The 27,815-nt window shown below is 37.2% G+C and overlaps 1 protein-coding gene across 3 annotated transcripts in view; it reads left to right on the forward strand.

The window, feature by feature from the left end:
- Window positions 1–10,548: 10,548 nt before the first annotated feature.
- The window catches only part of KCNMB2 (potassium calcium-activated channel subfamily M regulatory beta subunit 2), a 321,134-nt gene continuing 303,867 nt past the window's right edge, over window positions 10,549–27,815 (forward strand). The window contains exons 1-3 of one of the 3 annotated variants that reach the window (XM_033211749.1): window positions 10,655–10,962; window positions 17,468–17,669; window positions 18,594–18,720. The gene's annotated coding sequence lies outside the window, so the exon portion shown is untranslated. Of the gene's footprint in view, window positions 10,963–17,467; window positions 17,670–18,593; window positions 18,721–27,815 lie in introns of all 3 variants that reach the window. The other 2 variants (XM_033211750.1, XM_033211748.1) reach the window with 2 other exon arrangements.

Here is a 27,815-nt window from a genome sequence, read left to right on the forward strand (position 1 = left end):
TGTTTGGCATACTCATTTTCTTTCTAGCTGCTGAATCCTCTTAGATGGGTTGTTATTTTCTTTGTTAGCTGATTGGTATCACATATGATCCCTGGAGAATCCAAATGTAGCATTCTGGGAGTGTCTACTCCCATGGGCCCTTGATATACAAGTAGGCAGTATTAGCCCCCTCCTGAACACCTGAAGGAAGCCTCTTTGTTTTCAGGTATCTTCACATTCTCCCAGGCTCAGTGCCAAAGAGGAGACAACCCACATGTTTTGCTATTTCTTTTCCTGTTGGATTCCATAGAAACCAAACAAATTTTAATAAGGAGCTTCCCCAGGAATTTATAAATCCCATGGGTTAAGTCTTCCAATGATATGCTATTTTCTTGTCATTGCCCTGTGACTTCCAGCAGTAAGTTTCCAGGCATTCATCCATTCCTTGGAGTTTTCTTCACAGGAAATTCAACAGAGTTCAGGGTCACACCTGCAAAAGGCCATCAGCCTATTGGAGAAAGGAAAAGAGTGGAAGTGAGCCACACTCAGCTAACTGTATCATAAAATCTCCTCTTCTTTGTTAATACATTTTTGCACTTACTATTGTTTTTGTTAAATAACTCACTAAACATTTCTTCATCATTTAATACAGCTGAGTAATTTGCAAATTAATATCACAAACATGACCATTAATAATACAGTATTAAATAAAAATAGACAATTATCCAAGTTATCATGAAAATATAAGGAAAAAAGGAAAGCTAATCCTAATCCTTTTTAAAACACAAATTTGCCACAATTATTTTGGCCTGTGCTACCACTTCTCAGTTGAGAAATACAAGACTATCACCTGTAGTCATGCAGGTTTTCTATGCTGTGATTCCAGAACTGCCATTCATATATGTAGACATCATAGTGTTTTTCTACTTATTGAGACTATTTTCTAACAGAAATTCTGATGAAGGGGTGGCTTTTTCTAATTTTTACAAAGTCACCATCTGGCCACATGCATGGTTAAGATTTCACTAAAGTGTCTCTATTTTATGAGCTTCATTTTCTAAGAGAAATAGGAAAGGTAACGCTTTAAACTTAAAGATAATGTGAAGTTGTTTTGAATGGCTTCTTTGATTTTGTAATGCATTCTAGTACCTCTACCCAAGACTTTTTCTTGTAGTTGGCAAAACTCTAGTGATTTTTTTCTTCAAACATTCTGTGATTGTTTTTTAAATTTCCCTTCAGAAATGATAGATTCACGGAATGTTTATCCATTGTATTCTTGTATAAGAAAAAAGGTCATTCTCTATTTCCATAATAATATACTCAAATTTTAAATAAACATTTGGGTACATTCTACACTTTTTGACAAGTCCAGATGCTTCTCATTATGTATTTTCCAGACATAGTTGGGTCATGCTATCAACAAGCTTGATAGCTTGTTGCTATCAAGCACTTTGTAGAGAGCTTTAAGGATATCAGTTTTGACACTTGTCAATAATTTCAGGTTATTTTTAATTTCCTTCATCATCTTGCATATTTCCTGATATTTCAAGCTCATTTTAAAAAAATTACTGTTTTTAGCTAGCCAGAGATCTATCACAGTTGAAAATATAACTTTAGAATTAGCATACTTTAGACATAAATTAGGTATGGCACTAGAATCATGCACACACACAATTTAAGTAACTTCACTGGTAGAAATTAAAATAAAACAGGGACTCATTTAAATTAACATTTAATTGAATACAATTTTAGCAAGATGTTGATCTGATTTGTATGTGGGCAGTTTTCTTATGTGTAACAACCAAAAAAATACTGAATCTTAGAAAGGAAATAAACTCTTTCTTCATATAGCAAGCAACATAAGTTTCTTCTAACTTGCCAAGAAATCGTATGCTCCTACCCTTTTGTATCACCATCACCAGTTCTCACTGAGGACTTGTGTTCTGTTCATTTTGACTTATATCACAAAAGCTCCCTGAAGACAAAAAGCTTCCAGATTCCCAGTGACTCCTAGTTCATAAAATTGCTCTTTTTTCCGAGTTTACATTATTAATGATGTTGAATAACCTGATTTTATGCATCTGTTAAAAACTTTACAGAACACAAAAATTCAAAACTCCTGTCCCTACAGTCTTTGAGCAAATTCATTTTCCAGGAAAACGCACCAGATTTACCATATGGATTTGCATACATCAGAATCCCCTGGAAGTAGAAATACCCAAAGTTTTAAAGGACACAGTGAGGAAGAGATTCTGCTTTGAGCAATAGGAATAACATGAATCTAGGGACCAGACTTTGCAGTAGTTCTTCACTTTCCCTCTTCCCACAATAAGAATGAAAACATTTCTACTTCAAGAAACCGAAACAAAAATGTCAACACTAGTTATCCTTTTCTTTTGCCCCCTCTCTTCCCTCTTGTTATGTGATGAGTGATTTCCACTTTAGTCCCCAAAGCAAAAAGAAAGTGAAATAAACCTGTGTGGAAGATTGGAGTAAAGCATTCTTTTCTCACCATGATGTCTCTTCTGCCAAAAGTAGAGACATACTCCACTCATGGGACTATGAAAATAGTACAACCCTTCAACAGAGCAATTCAGCAAGAACATACCAAGACCCTTTAGAATGCTCGTACATTTCAGCCCAACAATCCACACATAGAAATCTATCCTAAAATAATGTAATTGGAGATGTAGACAAAGATTTTGATACTAAGCCTTCAGCAAAGCCATTTTGCTAATGAAAAATGAAAATAACCTGTGTGTTAACCAATGAGGGTTGTTGAAACAAATTACAGAGATGCATATGACAAAATACTATACTTTTATTTAAAAGATTTAAACATTTCAAAATAACTTGAAAGCATATTGTAAGGATAAGAAGAAAATAAATATATAAAACTCTATGTAATGAAGTTCTTACTTTTTAATATTATAATAGAAGTTATCTCTGGATTGTGGGATCATAGGAAACTTAAACTATTCTTTGCATACTTTTAATTTTCATGTGTTTTCTATACTCTGATTTTTCAATACTGAGTGTGTATCCCTTTTATAATCTGAATTAAACAAGGTTTAGGGATTTTTTGTTTTATTTTTAAGGAATAAAACAGGACATACAATGACACTACCATCCTATCTATCTTTATGAAAACAACTTTACAGAAAGACTTCAATATACAAATGTATGTGTTTATATCCATTTTGCTGGTTCTTTTTCTAAATAAATTATGAAACAAGGAAATAAGTATTAAGACTTTCCTAGATGCCTAGCATTTAAAAAGCCCTTAAAAATTCTCCACCTAGCAAAGACACAATACATTTATCAGGATTATGCTATCATTTGGTAAAGCAAAACATTTCACAAAAATATTCACATTTTGCTAAAAAGCATTTTGTTTGTTAAGTGTTCCTTCTTTTACTCTAAGAATCTAGCAACATAAAATGAGCTAATAAAATATACACATGAATGTAAACACCAACATACATATACATTTTTGCATTTTATACCTAACCTTGGAGCTCTCTGCATACCAAAGATTTTTGTTTTTGTTTCACTTTGTTTGGAAGACAGATGTCTTTTAATTAACATGATATTGAAAGCAGCAGGTATCATATCTAATGCTATGTTGTATAGCAACCAGTATCATCTTCCCATTGATTGCACATAGATACACTGAGCCTGGAGTGCCATATTCATATAGTCTGTGTTTTCAATAAGCAGGAAGACTGCAGCTAGGTCCTGGGAAGTAGGAGATCCTAAATGAAATAAAACCTCAGCAACTGTCAATCCTCTATTTTATGTTTTATTTTAAAACTGATTTATGTTCAGTACTCTGACAGGCTTCAGAAGGATGGTAATGAAGCCCCAATAAGCTGTCTGCCAAATGCAATGTCTCAGCCAAAGAGCTATGGCTTCTGAAAGTGGTTAAACTAGCTTATTCCAGTGCTTTCTCATGGGATCCAAGAGTGGGCTCTGCAGCATCTCTATCTGTGTTTGGTGGGGAATTAGAGAGTGTTGGAGAGGGTGTTACTGTTCTGAAAATTCAGCTAAAATTAGTTAACCTGTATATCATATTAGCACTTACCTCCTTCTCCCATTTAACTATATATGGTAATAACACTACATAAAACCTGCAGGTAAGGCTAACTGCCACAAGGTTGGTGGTGGGGGTTAGGTTCTATAGGACTTGCTCTCTTAATTGTGGTAAAGAGAGACAGAAAAGCAGTCAAAGAATCCAAGAACATGACCCAAATCACGGTCTTACTGGGTAGGTTTTTGCTTGTAGCCCACAGGTCAGGAAGTCCTGTGCAGCTGCAATTATTACAAAATGATTCAATATTGATTCTGTAATTAGAATGATTATGAATTTCTATAGTTAATATTTTAAAAATATTTAGCAACTGTATCATAACTTGCAATAAAACAAAATGTTTCTTAAAAGCCATGAGTATTTGCCACATGGAAGGAGAAAATATATATGTTTTCTAGCAATCTCTTATTTTATGCTTTTTTTCTGTAGTTTATTTTGAAAACTTTATTTTTTTAGAGTAGTTTTAGGTTCACAGCAAAGTTGAGAGAAAGACACAGAGGTTTCCCATATACCCTCTCACTGTATTCTTTGCCTCACATATGCAGTGCCTTCCCCATTATCTATATCTCCCACCAGAGTGGTACATTTATTAAAACTGATGAGCCTATACTTAATTTTAAAATTGTTGAACCTATATTTAGGTTCATCATAATTACTCAAAGTCCATAGTTTACATTAAGGTTCACGCTTGGTGAGGTACATTCTATGGGTTTGGACAATATAACATGATCCATCATTACAGTATTATGCAGACTATTTTCACTGCCCTAAAAATTTTCTGTGCTTTGCCCATTCATCCCTCCCCTGACCTCCCATCCCCTGCGATGATGATCTTTTTACTGTCTCCATTGTTTTCACTTTTCCAGAATATCAGGTTGCTGAAATTAGTATGTAGACTTTTCAGATTGGCTTATTTCGCTTAGTAATGTGCATTTGACCATCCTCCATGTCTTTTCATGTCTTGATAGCTCTTTTTTTCAGTGCTGAATAATATTCCATTGTCTGGGTGTACCACAGTTTATTTATACAGCTACTGAAGGACATCTTGGTTGCTTCCAAATGTTGGCAATTATGAATAGAGCTGCTATAAACATTTGTGTGCAAGTTTTTGTGTAGACATAAGTTTTCAGCTCCTTTGGATAAATACCAAGCAGCCTGTTTGTTGGATCATATGGTAAGAGTATGCTCTGCTTACTGTCTTGCACAGTGGCTGCACCATTTTGCATTTCCACCAGTAATGAATGAGAGTTCCTGTTGCTCCACATCCTCTCTAGAATTTGGTGTTGTCACTGTTCTAGATTTTGACCCTTCTAATAGGCGCACCGTGGTTAGTGCGTTGTTTTAATTTGCATTTCCCTGATGACATATGATGTGGAGCGTCTTTTCATATGCTTATTTGCCATCAATATATATTTCTTGGTGAAGTGTCTGTTAAGGTCTTTGGCACATTTTTAAATCAGGTTGTGTGTTTTCTTATTGCTAGATCTGAAGTGTTCCTTGTGTAGCTAGGATAGCAGTCCTTTATAAAATATGCTTTGCAAATATTTTCTACCAGTCTGTAGCTTCTCTTTGTCTCTCTTATTTTTAAATTAAAAAATATATATATTCTGCTGAATATATTTCTGAAGTAGAAGTTTTAACTAAAAAATATAGGACCTAGGTGAAAAATTTTATGAAATAAGAAGAACACTGGATTATGATGACATACTCACAGGCTACGTGATTGTAAAAAAAATCATTAAACCTCCCTTATCCTCAATTTCTCTAGATGGAAACGTAATTGTTAATATTTGCCTTGCCAACCAGTAACTTTACTCTGAGGATCAAATATGATATGAGCAAATATACTCCAGAAATGTAAACTTTTAGAAATTATAATTTCACGAAAACTTTTTTAGAAAAATTTAAATTTGAAGGAAAATTTTTGTGAAAAGTGATACAGACCAATCATCTCTATTTAAGAAATAAGATGCTAGTTTAATGTTAGATTTTCTTCAACTGTTGTCTTTAATTGCTTTCTAAATTTATGCATTTGAGTTTATACTAGAAAATGCTTTTTGTATGCACCTAATGTGGAATTGTAGATCACTTCAGTGTGAGTCAGCTTTGACATTCACAGAAATATAATAGTAAGGAAGCAGTGTCTAAACTAACTTTCCTGTTGTTCCTAGAAAAATAGTCATAATAGGGCAAAAGCAGTTACTTGTTGTATTATTCAGAGCATAAATTATAGACTCCAAAATATAATTAGCACTTGTGTCTGTAACAGATAGCTACATTTTCTGGTTATGTATCTATCAAATTTTCATTTTAATAGTGATGACTCATAATGAAATTATGCATTCATCGTTCCATTCATTAAACCATTTCACTAGCAGGCTGTGCATGTAAACTGCAAATTCTGTGCATATGTGATCACACCACTCTCCCCCAGTCTCGAGTTCTTAACCTAATATTGGTTAACACACACAAATTCTTTCCAGAACAAGTTCTCGGATGTACATTCAGGGAGCAGATGCTGTTGAAATGTTATCAAGTTACAGATGCACAAAGTATTCTTGCTGAATGTGTTTGGTAATATAGCTCTGAAATGTCACTTCAGACCCTGCCTTCTGCTGGCCCAAACTTCACTCTCCAGGGAACCATGCAGAAAAGTGATGCTAAGAGTTACTAAATTCACTCCTCAGATCAGCTCTTTTCAAAATGGTAGAATAAGCTTTCAACAAATTCAGCGTAAGGTTTCTCTCTTGTTGAAGAAGATATGAGCTTCAAAGACACTTTATTATCTGAAACTTCATGATAGAGGTAGAACTAAATCAACAGCTATTGAAATGTGATCCAGAAAACAAAACAAACGCAAGAAACAGATTGTATCTTATATGATTCAACAGGAGAAATTTTTCTCTCTTCTACTTCCCCTAGGGCGGTTCTTTTCATGCTTCCTTTTCTTCCTATCTCTTTTCTCCTCTCTTTCCTTTTGTGGCCCTCTCCTCATCTTCAGTCATGCATCTCTCTCTTTCTTCCTGCTGTGTAATAACTAACATTTATTTCAGTACGTCTCTTTATAAAGAGCTTTACTCATACATTATGTCCCTTCACTCACATCACTGCAGTCTTAGAACAGCCGTTGCTATCATTTCATTTGATCATAGTGAAGTGTAAACAGGCTAGCAGACTGTTTCAAAGTCAGGCTGCCTAGTTTCAGACCTGTTCCCTCTTCCAACACCATGCTACCTCAATAAATTCTTTCCTCCCTTCCTCATAAATCTCTTTTCTCCTTTTTCCTCTTCTTTCTCTTCCTTCAGCTTCCCCTCCTCGTTTCCTGCTCTTTCACTACCTCAACAAACCACCTTATGCTCCACCCCTATTCCCGTCTGAACACTGCTCCTTCCAGAAACCTCCTTTATTCTCAGATGGGTCGGGTTAGGCACTTTCTTTGCTCCTCCAGAAACAGAGCCTCAAGAAAGCATCACTAACAATCCCCGCCCCAGGCCCACCTTCTCGCTTTATCCCATTATCAAAATCTTATTCATTTATCTCTTGTATTTTTAGCCGCTGTTTTCTGAATTAACCACAGATAAAAATTGGAGGGAAGTATACAACTGGGGTATTTTTTCTGATCCCTCCTCTCTGCTTTCTTCCCCTCCCCTTTTCTCTTCTCCCTTCTCCTCTCCTTCCCTATTCTTTTCTTTTCTCTTCTCTTCTCTTCTCTTCTCTCCTCTCCTCTTCTCTTCTCTTCTCTTCTTTCTCTAAATCATATAGTGGTGTTTAGGTTATAATTTAAATAATTCCTTACATTTGAAAAAATAACTGTGATATATAATTTATAATATTACTTTTCCTTTTTTTATTGTTTATTTATTTATTTTTGAGATGGAGTTTTGCTCTTGTTGCCCAGGCTGGAGTGCAATGGCACGATCTCGGCTTATCGCAACTTCCGCCTCCAGAGTTCAAACAATTCTCCTGCCTCAACCTCCCGAGTAGCTGGAATTACAGGCATGTACCACCATGCCCAGCTAATTTTTTGTATGTTTAGTAGAGACAGGGTTTCTCCATGTTAGTCAGGCTGATCTTGAACTCCTGACCTCAGGTGATCCACCCGCCTCGGCCTCCCAAAATGCTGGGATTACAGGCATGAGCCACCACGCCCAGCTCCATTATTTGTTAAAGAGAATATCGCAAATACTTTTCCCCTGAAATAATTTTTCTATTACAAATGTTTGGATTATTTGTTTGCCTATAAAAGACAGGATTTTCATAAAATCTTGAAGCATTGTTTTCCAACAATTTCTTTTTGGAGTTTTTATACCCTCACTTCAGTGGTGTCAGTTACTCCAATTACAAACTGTGAAGCTGAGATACTAAAGAAAATAATTTTGTATTCCCTGGACTCCTCACAACTGTGAAAATTTAATTACTCTGGTGAGAAATAATTCCTCTTGGATGACCATGAGGCTAGTGAAATGTCTTGGACACTTAACATAAAAGAATTTTTTTTCTTTTACTACTCGGAAAACTGAAAATTTGAAAAAATATTTTTCTCTTTTTCCTACCAACTAAATGGGCAAAGTTTTTTTTTTTTTTTTTTTTTTTTTAAATTTTAGTTGCAATAAGTATTTTCTGACTTTGGTTGTCCCAGGAAAACCACTATAAAAGATACTCAAAGAGAATAAAATGTAATTATGGTTTGTGTTACAAGGAGATTTTTCCTCTAAATCACATTTCATTCCTGAGAAGAAACTGTGAGCAGTCAAGCAACAGCTAAAATTCACACACCATCAGGGCATATTCAAACTGACAACCAGGAGTCTAGAAAAAGAAAGGTTCGAGAACACCCTGGGTAACATAGTGGACCTCTGTCTCGAAAGAGAGAGAGAGAGAGAGAGAGAGAAGAAAGAAAGAAAGAAAGAAAGAGAGAAAGAGAGAAAGAGAGAAAGAGAGAAAGAGAGAGAGAGAGAGAGAGAGGGAAAGAGAGAGAGAAAATGGGAAGGAAGGAAGGAAGAAGGAAGGAAGGAAGGAAGGGAGGGAGGGAGGGAGGGAGGAAGGAGAGAAAAGAAAGAGAGAGACAGAGACAGAGAAGGAGGGAGGGAGGGAGGGACAAAGGAGTGGAGGAAACAGTGTCTTTGCTTTATCAGACATCTGAGCAATTCAGATATTCGGTTATTACATATAATAAAATAATGGATGCTATGACCTGATCATTAGAGCATTTCTAGATTAGAAAACTACCAATAATTAAATAGTGGTGATTTATAATCATTCTCTCCAAGATTTTGTTGTAGTAGTTTGTAGCAGTTTTTGTTTGTTAATTACTACTCATTTTTATTTCTTTTCTTTTCTTTTTTTTTTTTTTTTTTTTTTTTGAGACGGAGTCTTGCTCTGCCACCCAGGCTGGAGTGCAGTGGCCGGATCTCAGCTCACTGCAAGCTCCGCCTCTCGGGTTTACGCCATTCTCCTGCCTCAGCCTCCCAAGTAGCTGGGACTACAGGCGCCCACCTCTTCGCCCGGCTAGTTTTTTGTATTTTTAAGTAGAGACAGGGTTTCACCGTATTAGCCAGGATGGTCTCGATCTCCTGACCTCGTGATCCGCCCGTCTCGGCCTCCCAAAGTGCTGGGATTACAGGCTTGAGCCACCGTGCCCGGCCACTACTCATTTTTAGTTCTATAGGCCAGTATAATACACATCCGTCCATATTACATCTGCTGTTCTCTTTAAGACCTTCCCTGGAGCAGACCTTCTAGTTTCCGTAGTAACTACTACAAAACTATTGCTCTTGGGGTAGCAGGAAGAAAGGAAATGCGGAAGAGAATGAATAAATTGCGTAGTTGGAGGATAAAATGTTACTTGAGCTACTAAGAACTTTCTCCCCTTCCTTACTTGCAAAGGTACTTAACTTTTCAGAGTAGCACTTCCAGCAGACTAATACCCTCTTCTTTGACCAATGTTAAGAAATCCCTCTTCTATCTTCCATAATCATGACTGTCCAAAGTGGAGCAAGACAGTGTACACATTCCCATTCTTTCTGTCCACCATTCATTCTTTCCATTTGACAGTTGTGCCTGACATGTGATTGCTTCGGTCTGAAACACAAAGCTTTGCGAGTCAGCATAAAATAAACACTTTGTGCACTAAATGATCCATTCAGTCCAGTTGATCTATAATTTGAGATTTTGTGTACATGTGTACCTTAAGTCATACCTCAGTAATAATGAGAACTTTTCCTCTTTGGATTGATTCTCATACCTAACTCCAGAGAACACTTATTTTTGTAACTGGGAAGAGCAGGAATCCCTTACTGGGAGTAAGAGAATTGTTTGGAGAATCCTAGAGTGTTTACTACCAAGTTCACTTTCCATATCGAAAATACCTATTTTGCTGTCTCTCCTATAGTTAAGGAGGATTTGGAAATCTGATCCAGTGCAGGGCGATGTCGGTCTGGGAAGGAAGACTGTGAGCCCTCTCTCCCTTTTTAATATGAGAATTCGAAAGCAGTGGGGAAGTGATGTTGGACCTATCACAGCATTGCTAACAGACAGCCTATTACAGTATTTAATAAAAACAGAAACAGCATGCCTATCATAGGCTAATAAATCCTACCTCCTGCACGCTTTAAAACAGTATGAAGCAGCTTTAACGGAGCTCCAGATAACTAATTTCAAGCATGGCTGTCTAGCGTGCCTGTCACTCCTATTGTCCTTCCAAACTCTTTCAGACATTTTGAGCAGGAAGAATTAAAGCTATGAGTTAGAAAGGGTTGTGACATTAATGGTCCACAAAGGCTTTAGGCACAAGAGGTAACGATGATTACCGGTGGCTATTTGGAGGACTGCACTGGATCGCTGTCATTAAAAATTAAGCGTGGCTTTTGAGGAAGATGTGACAACTACCGGAGGTAGGATTTGCATGTAAAACAAAGGAATCTGTTGCTGTTTCATGCTTTTTTGTTTTGCTCTGTGGCGTGCGGATCGTGAATTGCAGCCAGGTGCGGAGTGAGAAGCAGGAAGAGGAGGGAGAGGGGAGTGGGAGATGGTCTGCTTAGAGCAAAACACAGTGGATAGTATTATGTTTTATGGCAGAAATGCCTCCAGGACAAAGTGGCTCCAGGCTTATAGCCTGCTGAGTGTACCTTCCACTCTGCTTTTCCTGTGGAGTAGAATGTTTAGAGGTCACGAAGGAAACACTTTGCCTCTTATCTGTGGTGCCAGCTGGGCTATTGGTAGGGCTAAGTGAAGACTTTGGTGGGTGGAAGGCATAAAGGTCCAAGAAAAATAAAGAGGAAGCGGTTCTTAAGATTTGAAACCTGTTAGATAAATATTTTATTTCTACAGTCAATGTGTTTTGATGGTCAGAGTCTGATTTTTTCAAAGGGGAAATTGGAAGATTACGACAAATTTCCCTGACAAAGAACTACTTCCTATGTAATCTATTATAAAAGAAAATTGGCTACCTTCATCCGTTTTGCATATTGAAAGGCTGACCCACACTGTTTGGGTTCATGATTTTGCTAAGCAGAGCAAGAGTTTTCGACTAAAAGAAGGGGCTTTCTCTCGGTTCCTGCTCTTGCTTTTCAACAACTGCCGGGGCTGCAGATGGAAATGGTGATTTGTTAGAGGTTATGGACTTGACATTTTACCTGTTTGTTTTGTTTTGTTTTTCAAATGAACAGCATAAAAACACAATTCTCCTTCAAAGATGAGAGGGGCAGTTGGGTTCCAAAGTCCAGTGGATAATGGGTAGATTTGCAAAGGAACTTATTATGCTGCTTTGTACTTTTATATGGGATCGGTATAGCACAATCAGAAAAGGAAATGTCAGGAAATCACAAGCTGAGATTTCTAAGGCAAAAGTACAATGATCAGAAACTAGTGTTTTCTCAACTTGATGTATGGTGCAAATTTCAGTCTTTGTCATTGCATATGACCCTCAATGTGAAGTGGCAGAAACATAGTAAGTGAATTTCTCAGTGCTGTTGTATTGTTTCCCCAGTGGACTTCACAAACTCTGAGCTGTAAAGATGTTGCTTTATATTCTGAAAAACTCTATATTCTGAGGCATAGATTGGTTATAACGAATGGCAGATACATGAAATAATTATAAATTTATAAAAGAATGCAGTATTCTTCAAATGCATCTAAAACGTCCATACTAATGCAGAATTAACTAGAAATAAAAGTGTAAGACAATTAGAGTATGTTTGTTTTCAGCTAAATACTGCAATTAAGGATAAGTAGGGCTTTTGCTCTTCTCTGATGCAGTTGAGTTTGTGTATTTGTGAGCTTCTGTATTTATACTGTAATCCACATACAAAGTTGAAATCATTGCCCCATAGTAGATGGCATCTATGTTAAAGTTTCCTGTTTGTTTTTCCTAACAGTGTGGTGGATTTTACTGAACCAGCCGAACTCTCTTGGCTGGTCTTTACGTGACCAGAGCACATGTCCATGAAATGACTGTATGGAATTCTTGGTGCATTTGATAGCTATGACATCGTTTTCTGCTTCTATGTGGCCAGTGGAATGTGTGCCGTTGACCTTGTAAAGTCCCCTCTCCAGCCAATTGACCTCACCAGTCAAGAATGCATGTATAGAAAGAGAGAGCTCAAAATACACAAACAAAAATACACACATACATTTTACTTACTGTTGTTAGAGGTTTAAAAATCGATATTATTTCTATTATTTTCATTAATTTCATTAAGAGTAAAAAGACTTTCACTGCCTCTGGTCTTACCAATATCTTCTGAATCTAATTGCATCAAGTATTTACTTTAGAGGCAATTCGTGCCATGAAAGTTGTCAACAGGAGAAATTATTTTGCTGTGGTTATGCTCATAACACTTTACTGATAAACTAAAATGAATTTTTACAATTTTCACAGATTGATGAGGAAAAAGTTTCCATATTAATTCTTGATGATATATGTGTCTGGACTGTATGCCCACAACATGAAAAATATAGAGGAGATGTGGTGCTTGTTTTTCTTCTTTGTAAGCTGTGAGGAAAGCCAAACCAAGTAATTTAGTCAAAACAATCTACTTTGTATCACAAATTAATTTCATTGCCTGTTTACATTGGTAGATATCAGCCAAAACATTTTGAGATATCTTTTTCTTTCAGCTTCTGCTACATCTAGTAATAAAAAACAAACAATTCTCCAGCTATGCAAAAAGCAAGTCTGCAATCCCCCTTGATATAAAAAATAAGCACAGCTTTAGTCAGTCCTGTTTCCTCAGTCCCCATGGGTAACACAGCCATCGTATCGTCACCAAGACACTTAGAATCCAGAGTTGTCCTTGTTCTCTGTCTCTCTCATATATACAGACAGTCATCATCCTGCTTTATTGGAAGATATTGGACCAGATATTTCTCAAACTAACACAATCTTCCCTTTGATCATCTCTCCTTCTTATCAAAATATAATTAAAAATAAATCTTCCAAAGATATTTCTGCTATTATATCAAATAAAAAAGCAGACTGCAAGAATGTATATATAATTTTGTTAATGCATATGTGTGTGTGAAAAAAACTAGAAAAAAATGCATCAAAATGTTAACAGCAGTTATCTCAGTGAGGTGGAATTGGTGCATTTTATTCTCTTCATTCATTTGCACGGTTGCTATATTTTTTTCAAAGAGCATCTATTATATCAATAGCAAGAAGGCATTTCATAAAAGTTTATCTCTAGCTCCTCTTGCCCTCTTTGCCCATGATCCTCCTGCATATCATGTACCATGTCTTCACCTCAAATTCCAAAGTCATTTGCTTGTCTAAGCACGACTGATTAACGATGCCATTCCATTGTCAAATCCTCTTCATCCTTAGGTTTCTTGGTACTTCCTGAAAAACAACATTGTCCTTTTTCAGGGACTGACTCCTACCTCTTAACTCAGGTTTCTGAAATAAAAGGAAAGAGAGAGTGTGTGTGTGTGTATGTGTTGAGTGTGTGTGTGTGTATGTGTGAGATTTCTCCTTATTTTGTAAATAGAGACTTTTTCAATCTCCTGCTGGTTCCTCATTATTTCCTAAATCTTTAAATGTTGGAGTGTTCCATGGATCAACTATAAATTTCTTCTTCATCTATACTTAAGCCCTAAACGAGTTCAATCTAGTATCAAGCCCTCAGAAACTTCCCATATACAGAGAGTTCACAAATGCTAATCTCTAACCTTGACTTTTCCTCTAACTTCCATACTTACATATCCAACTACCTACATAACATTTCCACTTAAATGTCTTACAGGCATCTCACACAGGATATGTTCAAAATCAAATTTCTGAATTGCACAAAATGTCCTCCTTCTATATTTTTCTCCATCTGTGTAAATGGGAACTTCACCGTTGCACTTGCTCAGACAAACCTTGGAGTCCTCAGTGATCCTCTCTTTCTTTTGCACATCATAGGAAATCCTAGTGCCTCTACCTTCAAACTATGCCTAGCTTTAATTGTTTCTTATCATTTCCAGTGCTACCACTCTGGACAAGTCACTACCAACTCTCACATTATTACATATTTTTCACAGTTGGTCTCTTACTTCTGCCTCCCTTCTTCCACCCACATGTTCTATTCTCTACCCAACACCGGTGGTCATTTCAATATTGAAGTTAAGTCATACCTTCTGCTCAAAAGCCTCCAATGTCTTTCTGTATGACTGTAGATAGAAGCCAAGGTCTTACAGTGGCCCATGTGCCCTGGAATAATCTGGTTCCTCCCTGCACCCTTCTGCTACCACTCTTTCCCATTCCACTGCCACCATGCTGGCCTCCTGGACTAGGGCTCAAATCCACCAAGCACTCTCAAACCTCAGAGCCTTTGACTTGCTCTGCCTGCTGCCTAAAGAATTCTTCCCCTGCATAGTCACTTGACTCAGTTCTTTACTTTTTTTTCAGGTCTCTGCTGAATGTCAGAAAACTTCCCTGAAAACACCTTTCAAATCACAACCCTTTGCACACTTCTTATTCCCAGACAATGCTTTCTTTTTCTCTGTAACATACCATATTATCCCCAGGACATTACATGCTAAGATTTTATTGTCTATCTCCCTTCTCCTCAATTGTAAACTCTATGAAAGCAGGAATTTTTATTTGCCTTCTGAAGTATTCATAGCACTTACAATAGGGCCTCTTATGCAGTAGGCACTTAATGAGCAATTGTCAAATGAATGAACAAGTTGTTCAATGTAGGAATTAAATGTTTTCCTTCATCAAAATCCATTAGTAGCATTAGATTCCAAGTATAAGTTTTTCAACTTGAGAGTCAGAGCTTTGTGTCATAACACTCTGTTGCTTTTTCCAAAGAGAAAAATACTGAGCACCTTCAAGAAAGTTAAGGAAATTCATCAAGATGGTTTTCTTTCCCCTCCCTGCACAGGAGGGGGGAAAAAAATCACATCACTGATTCCAATCCATGTCAAAGCAAATGAAAATTCAATTTGTCTGAATTTGATCTTATCCAAAAGATGACTTCTATTTCAAAAAGGACATTTTCACAGATCTCCTATACAAATGACTGTAAATGTTGACATGTCCTATATTTTCTTTGCTCTCCCCTGGTGATAAGGAAAGGAATGGTAAAATCAAGTTGGAAGGGATGATTGGGGTCAGTATGGCTTCCTAAGGGTACAAGCCCCAGTAGCCTGTGCAGCAATAGGAATCAATTAATACTAATCAATAATCGTACTGTTCATTTACACTTTCAAAATCAGCATTGTACAATCTCATAGTCTGTTAAATAGTGACCTCTCTACCATTTATACATTTTTTAATCAGTTAAAATATAATACAATAATCTTACTGTACAAATTGGATGTAAATAATAATGTCCAATATTTCTAGAATGTTTTATAGTGTCAAGAGGTTGTGTGATGTGAAAAAGATGCAGCATCGGAGATAAATACAAGTATTAAGACAAGATAAACTTGGTTTGAGTCTCACTTCATGTTGTTAGATATGGGTTCTAAATTTCTTTTCAAAGAAGTAATATCAGTATGTTCAATTCTTTGCCTTCTACTTTTAAACTTAACTTCCTCGTAAAGCAACCTTTTTTGATTACCTACTCCACCCTGACTCATTCTGATCACCTGCTCCACCCTAACTCATTCAGATTGCCTGCTACCTGCTCTGGCCTGACTCCCGCGGAAGCACTCACCCTGTCATTCTCTTTAAATTAGCCAATCAATATTAGTTTATCCTGTGCAGTCTAACCCTAGCCAATAGGGGAACGACACAGCAGCAGGGGCCACGTGTCGTTCCCCTCCCTTGTCCAAATGTGTGCTCACCATTGCTTCCATCTGTAAGGGTGCACCCTTCTATAGAAGTAACTTGCCTTGCTGAGAATTAAAAAGAAAATTTTACATTCGAGTGCTATTCCTTTTGCAGCACTGAAAATTTAAATATAACAATAGCTACATGATGTTGAGCAACTTTCTTAAATCTTACTGAGCCTCAGTTTCCTTAGTGGTAATTGGTGACGGTAATAACCACCTGGTTGGGTTGAAGATTAAATGTCATAATATATACCACTTTCCCATTAGAATAACTGGCTCAGAGGAGAAGCTCAAAAAGTAATAGTTATCTTATTACTAATGTTATTTAATCTTCACAGCATAGCTCAGCAGTAGATATTATACCTTCCATTGAACAGATAAGAAAACTCAGAAGTAGGAAAGTTAATCAAATTGTTCAAGGTCAAAGAGCTACTGTGCTATCAAAATTCAGTCTCTATTCAGCTGTAAAGGCTCCTAATAAATAGAATGTTAGATTAACTGTCTTTAATGTATTTGATGACTGAACGCTACCAGTGATTAGGGGGATTTTTTTTTAAAGGAAGAATCTAAAGAATAGAATTGTCTGTCATATTTGAACAATGCAGGTATCTCATGTGCTCTTTCCCTAAAGAAAGTACACTCAAACTCCCAGGAAACAATTTGAATGAATGCAAACTAACAAATTAAGAAAGCCCTCTCTAGACATGCCATATCATGGAGTATTAGAAAACCAGTTTCACAGCCCTGAATATCTTGGTTTGAATCCCGGCTCTGCATCTTGCCTGAGTCTTCCTTTCCTCAGCAGGAATGTAGGTAGTAATGGTATATTATTCATGGGGTCACAAGGATTAAATGAAATAACCTGTGCCCAGGTGTCAGCACCATGCTTGGCACAAATTAGTGCATAATGCCTTGACCCATTTATATGAAACTATTATTATCGAAGATGAAACTATCAAGTTGAATTATGTTTATTATAATACTGCGAGATTTGGTTTAAAGGTCTCCTTTAGTTTTTACTTCTTGGTATTTCGTGTCTCCAAATTCATTCAATAGATGTCATTTAAGAGTCATTTGACCAGAACCAGAGACCAATTTTCCTGAAATGTATGACATTTGCTCATTTCTTATTAGACCCAAAATGAAAGAAGCAATTCTGGAAAAATCAAAGAAAATGTCTGCCTCTCTGAGATACCAAACCTAATTTTATAATTCACATACGTGGGACAGAACTTCAACCCAGTGCCTTCCGTCGGCATTGTCAGGCTTCAACTTCAACATGTCCAGTGTCTTCACTCTGTGGCTGCACTGACAGAAACCCTGAGAAACTGACCAGGTGAATGCACGATCATACAAATGACCTCAGTGCCAACGTGCGTGAAATTGGCAATTAGCCTCATCAGTTACTCTAGATTTAGCATGAATTTTTGAATCCAAAGGGTGTTTCATTTAATCACTCAATAAAAATATCACTACCTCCAATTAAGCTATTTGGAAACTTTCAAATCCTGGTCTACTACATAGGTTAAACTTTCCTTTTCTTTGGTCAGTTCTGAGCTTCATTCTGCACCAAATAACTTCTCAAATTTCTGATTCCTGAAGCTTGGTAACTAATGGTTGAATTTTGGGGGATGTTTTCTTTAACATTTTGTAATTTCTCAAATCTTCCTCTGTAAGTGCAACTGGTCCCAACACTAATATCTCTCTCCAAAAGTGTGTATGTGTCACTGTCATAAAAATGTCACAGATTTTTAAGATTTGATTTTTTTCTTAATCTTCAAAATATGTTGCTCCTTTTTGTTGCAAGAATACTCTGTGCATGGCCTTTATTACACTATGCTATGATCTTTGGTTCACTTATCTGCCTCCTTCCACCCCTCCTTAAACTGTAAGTCTCTGAAAGGTTAAGGACTAGGTCATCATCATCACAGTACTTTCAGTGCCTAGCAGAGTTCACGGCAGTAGTTAATGCTCAATAAGTGTTTCTTGAAAGAACAAATCAATCATATCTATAGTAGATTTCTTAGTGTCCAGTTTGACCTAAAAAGGGTAAATGCCCACATGGTCAAAAAAATCATACACCTCAGAAATACAGTACTGCAGGGAATTATTTTATAATAATTAAGCCCTGGATCTGCCATGGGCTCACTAACCTCTCATTCACCTGTTCTCTCACCTCTTCTCTTTATATTACCAGGCCCACATCAAATGCTCTTTTTGACTGTTTCTCCCTCCCTTCCTCTCTGCTGTCTGCCCACAGCCACTACCCTATTTTTCTAAAGCACATGGTGGGAACTTCCATTCGAAGCTGACTTTGAGTTTGACAGCCCAGACAGCAAACGCCTAAACCCCGTCCTCATCAAAGCCAGGGTGACAGATGAGCCTGGGTGAGTATTTCAGCTCTGAGAAGGGGAGAAAATGAATCAGCAGTCAAATGTCAAGTTTGCTGACTCTTTAGGAAAGAAAGAGAAGATACTTATAATACTGGACAGGAGGGCTTTGGCTTACATTTGCCAGCTTTATACTAAATAGGGAAAATGTCAGCTGAATCCCACATGTAGATTCCTTGTCGTCTTGGTGTTTTCCTGAGTGTAAAATTAAAACTCCAAAAGATTCTGGACATGAGAGCTCATTTTCAGTTTTCAACAAATCTAGCTGGTGAACAAAAACATAGGCAAGTAGTAAAATATGCAACTAAAATTTTAAAGTCTAATTTTTAGCCAGATAATTAGGTTGCAAACTCATTGAAAGCAGCAACAATGTTTTTATAAATCTCAGGTGACTAGAACTATATTAAAAATATACAATAGGTTTTTTTAAAACAATTTCTTGATTAATATATACCCTCCTCCTCACCCTATCCCCTAAGGTAAAGCCATGTTAGGGAAATCAAGAAAATGTCTTATCTTTATTTACCAGGCTGCTTGACTGAGGCTTTAGGGTGCCAGAAACCACACAAGTTTTAATTCCACAGAATCCCCTTTGCACACCATGGTGTAGAGAGGGCACTTATAGAAGGGGAAGGAGATTATAGAAGGGGAAGGAAAGAGCAGCTTGTGACTTCTGATGTTGTCTGTTTGTGGAATCCTGTCACTCACAGGCATTTCTATGATTGGAAATCATTTACAAAATTAATCCACATAGGATTCTTACTAAGGAGGATTCAATTTGGAAATTTCTTGAAATAAAGCCCTTACTACACTATGTGTGTCTGGGAATGTCACTGACATAGTTCAGGACTTCATAAATAATGAGTTTGGTTTTGTAAGACATTTGAAGTCTTTTCTTCATTGGATTTTTCACTGGAAAGCTGGTAAAGGTCAAGCACCTGACTCCATAACTCATCCACAAAGGTAAAATATCTCCCAAAGTAAAACTCTGAGAAAGTTAAAAATAGCCAGCAATTCAAATGCAAATCTAGAATCTTTCTTGCTTTGCATCAGATGCAGAGAATCATTCCGGACATGCTGCATAAGGCACTTTATGAGAAGGATAGAGAAGCAGTTGGTAAATCTTGCTCATGAGATAATTCTTGAATGTCTTCAGTTTGGTTCTGCATAAGCATCTGAAAATTTCAGACTACATGAAGAATGTGTAGCCCATGAAATTGAACTCCTACAGAAGGATTCTATTTCTGTAGAAATGCTGGAACTATTGGTTGTCTCTGGATTGTTTGTTTGTTTCCTACTATGTTTCAAATGAGGAAATTAGAAGAAGGGGAAAAAAAAACCTGACATCCAGAAGAAAATAATACCTAACTTTAGAGGCCACATTTTAATCACGTTTTAACAGGATTAGTCCCATTTCTCCCTCTCTGTGAAGATGATCATTCACTGGTTTAACTTTGCTTCATGGTGGTTTTATTTGGTCCTGTGTGGTGCTTGGGAACAGCCATGTGAGGCTCTCTGCGTAGATAACTCAAGGTAACTGTTTGCTTTGAAAACATAAAAATAGAACAGCATAGGACTCATTTCTCTGTTGGAATGAATCAAAAGAAAAGTTGAGAGAGAGAAATAAAGTTTATGTATAAAGGAGAAGGAAGGTTTAGATAACATATACCCAAATATGAGAAAATTTTTGTAGGTATAGAAAACATAACAATAGAACTGGTACAAAGAAAACTGGCTAGAGAATGTCTGTAACAATCTGCTTCTCAATCTTCTAGGTCTATTTCCCCACTGACAAGCGGATTTAGTGTTTGCTGAACTGAAAGTGAAAAATAAATGGTATAAAGAAAACAAATGTGCTCTGATTCACATGCCTATGTGAAGAAAGCTGTCTTTTTTCATATAAGCATATAAAGTTGTAATTTTGATTTCAGGCACATGGAGGTATTTGGTAGGTTCATTGCAGCTTACATCCTAGTGAGAAGTAATAAGAAAATAATAAACAAGATAAAAAGGAAGCTATTTACTTCACCTCAACCTATGAACGTCCTAAGGTGTCTACACATTTTAAAAACTCATTCTCCATCCTACTACCCTTTAAATTATAGCCTATTACAGGGAGTAAGTGGGGACCATGCCCTGACAGAGTGTCAATGTGTCTGGAGAGCAAGGGTCAGCAGCATGTATTTGGAAATAAGGCTAAAAGGTAGAAAAGAGCCATGCTAGGTAAGACCTTACAGGTCACACTAATGAGTTTGCTCATCATTCTAAGAGCAATGGAAATCCATCCAAAGTATTAGGCAGGGGGCTGACAAGGTAGTTGCGCTTTCCAAAGGTATCTATGACTGCAATGTTGTGATCAAAATGGAGAAGAACAAAAGTGGATACCAAGAAGCCAGATGAAAGGCTACTGTAGTAATCCAGATGATGCTAGCCTAGCCCAGGCAGCAGTGAAATGGCAGAAAGACAGTCAGAAGAATATGTGTCTGTAAAGTGCTATATTTGAATACGTTCCCAATGATCATGTGACAGAAACTTAACCCCCAATGCAACAGTGTTAAAAGGTGGGACCTTCAGGTGAGTAGGTCATGAGTGCTCTGCCCTGAAGAATAGATTAGTGCCATTTTCACTGGAGTGGGTTAATTATTGTGGAAGTGGGTCCCTAATGAAAGGACGAGTTTGGCCCCCTTTTCCTCCTTCACATCTCTGTTATGTGTGTGCACTCTCTTGCTCTTCCGCTTTCCACCACTGGCCCCTTGACCTTGAACTTCCCAGCCTCCAGGTGTGTAAGAAATAAATCTCTGTTCTGTATAAATTACTCAGTCTCAGGTGTTCTGTTATAGCAGCATAAAATGAACTAAGACAGAAAATCACTTCATAGAGTTGCTCATAGACTAAATTTGAGATGTGGGTAGAGAAAGAGATGATGTTAAGGATAACTCTGTATTTCTGGCTTAAACAACTGGATAGATGGTGAGATTATGGAACATTGGAGAAGGACTAGAGTTCCCTTTCATCAAAAAACATTTTAAAATTATGTGTGTGTGTATGTGTAAGTGTGTGTGTGTATGTATATGTATATATGTATGTATGTATGCATGTATGTATATTCTTCAAATCCTCTCTTTACTTGACTTGAATTATGTTTAACTATTTAACTTCCCAGGTTCTCTCCTACTTTATAGTTCTTTTTATCTTTTCTCCTTTCCTGGATTCTTTATCTCCTCTTACTCTTTAGAGCTTTTTTCAGTAATTGCAAATATCATCCATCCACACTTAAAACCCAAGCCATCTCTCCAGCTGCAACTTTGCTCTTCTAACCCAAGTCCTATGTTCTAACCCAAGTCCTATGTCTGCTACCTATGTTGACATTTCCCTGCTGCTGCCATCTTTAGACTTCAAAATTCACTTGGCAAAATTAAACGCTTATCAGACCTAATAAATCTATACAGTCTCATGTTTCTATTCATTGTACCACAAATCTTCCAGCTATTAAAGCCAATAATTGTCTTTGAATCCTCTTCCAATGATAGACCTAATTGGCCTACTGATTTTTCCTTCAAAATATCTTTTGTTTCTGTGCCTTTTCTCTTCATGGACAAATAAAGTCCCTTTATTGGCACATTTTGGTTATTAAGATAGTTTGCTAAATAACCTCCTCAACTCTACTCTCATATTTTTCAAAGTGGTAGTTATTGAATCACCTGCACAAGAATTATCTGGGGAGTTTTGTAGAAATATCAATTCATGTGGCCCATATTTAATCAGAATCCTTTTGTGTAAGGCCTGGAAATTTATCAAATACTATAGATAGATCTAGTATATATTATACATTTTGAGAAAAAAATGTTCCAATCTCTTTCTGCCCTGGGTTTCTTCTGCATAGATCATCCAAATGAATAGTTTCAAAGCATGACCTTAAGCATGGAGCTTCCTTCATCACAGCCATTGGCTCTCACTTAACCAAGCAAATCAAGTCTCCTAGGACTAGATGTCAAGACCCTCCAATTTCTGATGGCCAGATGAATTTCTAGCCTAATCCTTACCTCCCTTCTCTCACTCTGTTACAACTAAACTATACTACTTGCCATATCTCAAACATGCCTATCATGTCTTTATACCTCTGTCCCTGAGCCCCATGCATTTCAAACCTCCAGAAAAGGTCTCTTTCCCCTCTCATTTTCAACTGTCAAAATCGACCAATTCTCAATGATTCCTCTTAAATAAAGCCTTCCCTTAATCCTTTCCCATTTTTCCTCTTCCTTTTCTATTCCTTTCACTCCAGGCTAGAAGGAGCCTTTCCAATCTTTGAACTCCTTTAGCAGATTTTACCTTTTGGCACTTACTCGTCACATAATTACATGTATAAATAAGTTTTCCTTTTTCTCTTCTACTTACAAGATTGAAGACAGGAACTATGTTTTATGAAAAGATGAATTGATAAATAGAAAGAAAGTTGACCTGAGTTTAAAATCCATCTAGTGCATGTCCTTGGGCAAATAATTGAGTTCCCTTATTAAGTGAGATTATGTTACTTACTTTATAGAATTTTGGTCAGTACAAGTAGAGGTATCTTATAAAAAGATGAGCAACATGAAATGGCAAATATTTCATTTTCACTGACAAAATGGAAATTTCATTATATTTGGTGGTTCTCTATATTTTAGTATCTTTTCTTTAAAATATTAAAATATATTTTAAAAAATATTTTAAAGAAAAGATAGTATATAAAAATATATACTATGCCTTACATCCACTTTACACGTCTTGCCCACTGAATATATAAATGAATATAGTAATGCTATTCTTATTAGCATGAAGAGAGAGAAGAATTAGAGAGACTCTGAAATAGAGAGAAGAGAGAAAAGAAGGGAAACTCAATCTGCCTCAGGCTTATCTTGCCTCTCCCTTTCTCTTTTCTTTTTTTTTTTTTCTTGAGATGCAGTCTCACTCTGTCGTCCAGGCTGGAGTGCAATGGCACAGTCGTGGCTCACTGCAATCTCTGCCTCTCGGGTTCAAGCGATTCTCCTGTCTCAGCCTACCGAGTAGCTGGGATTACAGGTTTACAGGCACATACCACCACGCCCAGCACTTTTTTTTTTTTTTGTATTTTTAGTAGAGACGAGGTTTCACCATGTTGGCCAGGCTGGTCTCGAACTCCTGACCTCAGGTGATCTGCCTGCCTCAGCCTCCCAAAGTGCTGGGATTACAGGCGTGAACCACCACGTTGGGCTGCCTGTTCCTTTTTCAAAGCAGGTGAGCACACAGCAGTTTTAACAATAAGCTAAAGCAAGCTCTTTTCTAATGAGAAAGTTCTGTTAAATAAAGGTCAGCAAGAAAAGTAGCAACACTCATTGTCTCTTGTTTATGGTCCATCTGAGCATCATGTGAACTTGCTCAAATTTCTCTCCTGTGCGTTGTTATTTTACCTAGAGTTTACCTAAATCACATTCCTCTCTACCCTGGCTGGAATTCTTTGTCATTAATCAGAATAACAATAATGTTTCCAAATGTAACTTACAAGAAAAGTATGCATTTTTTTTTTCTTTTCAGCTATCTTTCCATCCCCTTGCATTATTTATGAAAAGAAAAATACCTCTTGACCAGTTAACTTAAAGGAAACTCTTACTTTGATAAGGTCAGTGTTGTGTTGGCTATATAAGTAAATTAACTAAGGAATTGATGTCATTTTCAGGTTCTCGCTTTAAATCTTCAGACTTTGCAACCCCAAGGAGGGATTATTTGTCTAATACTTCCTTTGTTAAAAAATAATTTGCCCCACGAAGGCATTACATTAAAAGAGGTCCTTGAGGATTATACATTATTCAAGAGGTATGTCAAGTTCCCAGGAGTTAGGAGTGAGACTGTGAGACAAATACCATGCAAAGGTACACAGTGCTTTGGATATTTTCATAGAAAAAATGTTACTAACAGAAGCTAAGAAAAGAACAAAGCTCTAAGAAGGAACATCAGTATTAGCAGGGTTCCAATCTCTTTTTTGCCACTAGTGCGGCAATTATGTGATATTGAGCAAGTTAGCATCTCGGTGCCTCAGTTTCCTCCTCTGTAAAATGGGATCAGAATACCTGCCACACAAGGGCTTCATATGTTATCTTCATATGAAATCATGTATGCCACATGGCTGGCCCAGTGCAGCACATAGTAGCATTTTAATAAATGACTCCTGTTTTTATTATTAAGATGAGAGTGGGTAATCATGTCAAATATTACAGAGAATTCAAAGGAAAGGCTTTGGATTTTGTGATTTGGGATCTGAATTCAATGACAAAGTGGGAGACCATTTTCCACAAAGAGGATAAGCACCAAAATCAGGTTGCAATGACATTAAAGGACTGAGCAAGTGGTGAGGATGTGGATTATTCTTTCCAAGAAAAAATATTCCCCAAAAGGAAAGTAAGAGTGAGGGCAGTTGACAAGGGGCTGTTGAGAATGAAGGAACAGTACAGATGCTTTTTCTTCCCAGAGGCTGGCTGTGAGGGCCTTTTGGTAGTTGATAAACTAATATCTTATCCTGTTTTGTAGATTACACATTGAATTCACTCTAAATTTATCTCCTATTGTTCTCACAACTCTGTGTGGTGAGCATCACCATCCCCATTTAGGACAGAAAAACTGAAGTTAAAAAGCATTGAAAGCCCTATCCCAAGTCCCATGACAAGTAATGGCAGAGCCAGGATTTCCACCAATTCCTCTAACATAAACTGCAGGCCACACTGCCTGACCTAACTGTGAACCCATCACTTCTGCCTTTCGAACTTTCTTCACTAAGACATGTGCATTTCCGGAGAGGATTTGGAGGGAAAATCCTTGGAGAAATAGTTGTTTGTTTTAAGGTGGCCACTGCTAACAAGTCCTTAAAAATATCCACAATGTTACACAACATTCATTGAGCACTTTGCAGATGGCAGACAGTTTGCACAATAATATCAGTTATAGCTTGTGAACCTTTATTAAGCCAAGGATTGTACTAGGCATTTTACTTGCATTTAAAGTTCAGAACAGTCCTAAAATCCCTATCATGCACTTGAGAAATCTGTCACTCAGAAAGCATGATCAGCTTGCCCAGGGTCCAATATTCAAGGTGAAGCCTGCCAGACTGGCAGACTTTCAAGTATCCCATTTGACACCTGCTGGCCATTTGGCACACTTTCTCCCTAGGTACCAGTGTGCACAAGCCCCAAGTGTGCAGGTCTGGACTATGAGGTCCCAAGAGGGCCACACCCAGAGCTCCAGAACCCAGAAGAAAGCACATGACTCACACACAAACATCTGGGGCAGCTAACCCAGGCAATCTGCTTTCCTGTGGATCAAAATCTATCTTTTGTCTTTCTATATGCACAAGGTAATGCATGGTGCTGCCCCATCCAGACGCTGACCAAGGTTTACAGATGCGATTCTAAATGTCGACTGTGGAAGAATGATGTAACAGCACTCCCACCACAAACTCCCACACTGAGGAGTTGTGAAAGAGAAAGAAGAGTCCAGCAAAGAAGGAAAATGTTTTATAACAGATTTCCTATTCTTTTCTTAACATATCATCAAATTGTTTCTCTATTTTTCTGCCGTTTTATTTTTTGAATAACCCCCCCACCAAAATATTCTATTCTTTTGCCACCATCTCTAAGACAATTCAGTTTGACAACCCATTTCAGACAAAATACTATTACGCCTCTATTTTATTTACCTAATAATTTCAATAACTCTGTATATCAATGGCAATATAAGCTTTATTTTATTTCTGTCTCATTTCCCCAAAATCAGCCTTGATCTCATTAATGTGATGCATGGGCTGCTTTTCTTTAAATCACCTTTCCCAAAACTAGGTAGAATTTAGACCACAGTTTTTCCATCTCTTAGTTTTTAAAATATGTATCTGTAACTGTTTTAACTCAAGCAAATATAATAAGTATCCTTGCTTTTGCTTTTCTCTAAATTATGGGAATTCAAACAATCTATTATTCTAAAATTATTATAATTTGTATTCAAAAGCAATGTCCTAATAAGTCACATATTTTAAGCCTCAGTAGTCTGCTAGATTTGTGAATAAATACCATAGTCACTTCTGACAGCCCCCATAATGATGCTTAGATTTCTCTCTTTGCCAACTAGTGCAGAGTTTGATGTTATTTGTGTTTCGAAGGCATAATAATGCCTAAGGGTTTCTTACTGGTAGTTCTACAATAAAGATAAGTAGAAAAAAACTGCCCTATGTTGTTGTCTTAGCTGGATTTTTCTCACTGCTTGTCAACATGCTTCCTCTGCAGTGATATTGCATTCATTCATAATCACAAAAGAAAATCAATTTTAATAAAACATTAAAATGAAATTTCACCCGAACCTTCACCTGAAACTTGAACTTCTAAATTGCAGTTCACCTAAAGTCAGTTAAGATTTATGACAGATACATAAAATGTGAGGAAGGAAAAAGATTTCCCTTATTATCCTACCTAAGTACCATCTGGCACCATGCTAGAAAAGAACCCGAAATCCTGGTTTGCTGCTAGTCCTAATCTGGATATGTTTATAAGATTTGATTTAAAATTTTGAAAAACGAACTGAATATTGGCCAACACAGACTTTAACAATGCCCACTGAAAACAAAATTAAAAGGCATGGGCAAGCCACTCAAATGCAAGAAATTATGGGAATTGTGACCCAGACACAGAAAGAGAGTTTTTGGCTGAGGAATGTCACTCAGCACTGAGCGTTCTCTGATCAGCTTCAGAGAGATTCCTTTTTTTTTTTTTTTTTTTTTTGACAGTCTCCCTCTGTGGCCCAGGCTGGAGTGCAGTGGCACCACCTTGGCTCACCGCAACCTTCATTTCGTCTCTTGAGTTCAAGTGATTCTCTTGCCTCAGCCCTCCCAGGGAGCAGGGATTACAGGTGCACATGCTACCATGCCCAGACAATTTTTATATTTTTTAGTAGAGACAGGGTTTCACCAGGTTGGCCAGGCTGTTCTCAAACTCCTGACCTCAAGAGATCTGCCTGTCATGGTCTCCCAAAGTGCTGGGATTACAGGCGAGGGCCACCGCACCCAGCTACAGTTTCTATAGTACTGGAGGATTGTTCAT

This window comes from Trachypithecus francoisi, unplaced genomic scaffold, assembly GCF_009764315.1.
Source record: "Trachypithecus francoisi isolate TF-2019V2 unplaced genomic scaffold, Tfra_2.0 Lachesis_group0, whole genome shotgun sequence".
NCBI classification, from domain to species: Eukaryota; Metazoa; Chordata; class Mammalia; order Primates; family Cercopithecidae; genus Trachypithecus; species Trachypithecus francoisi.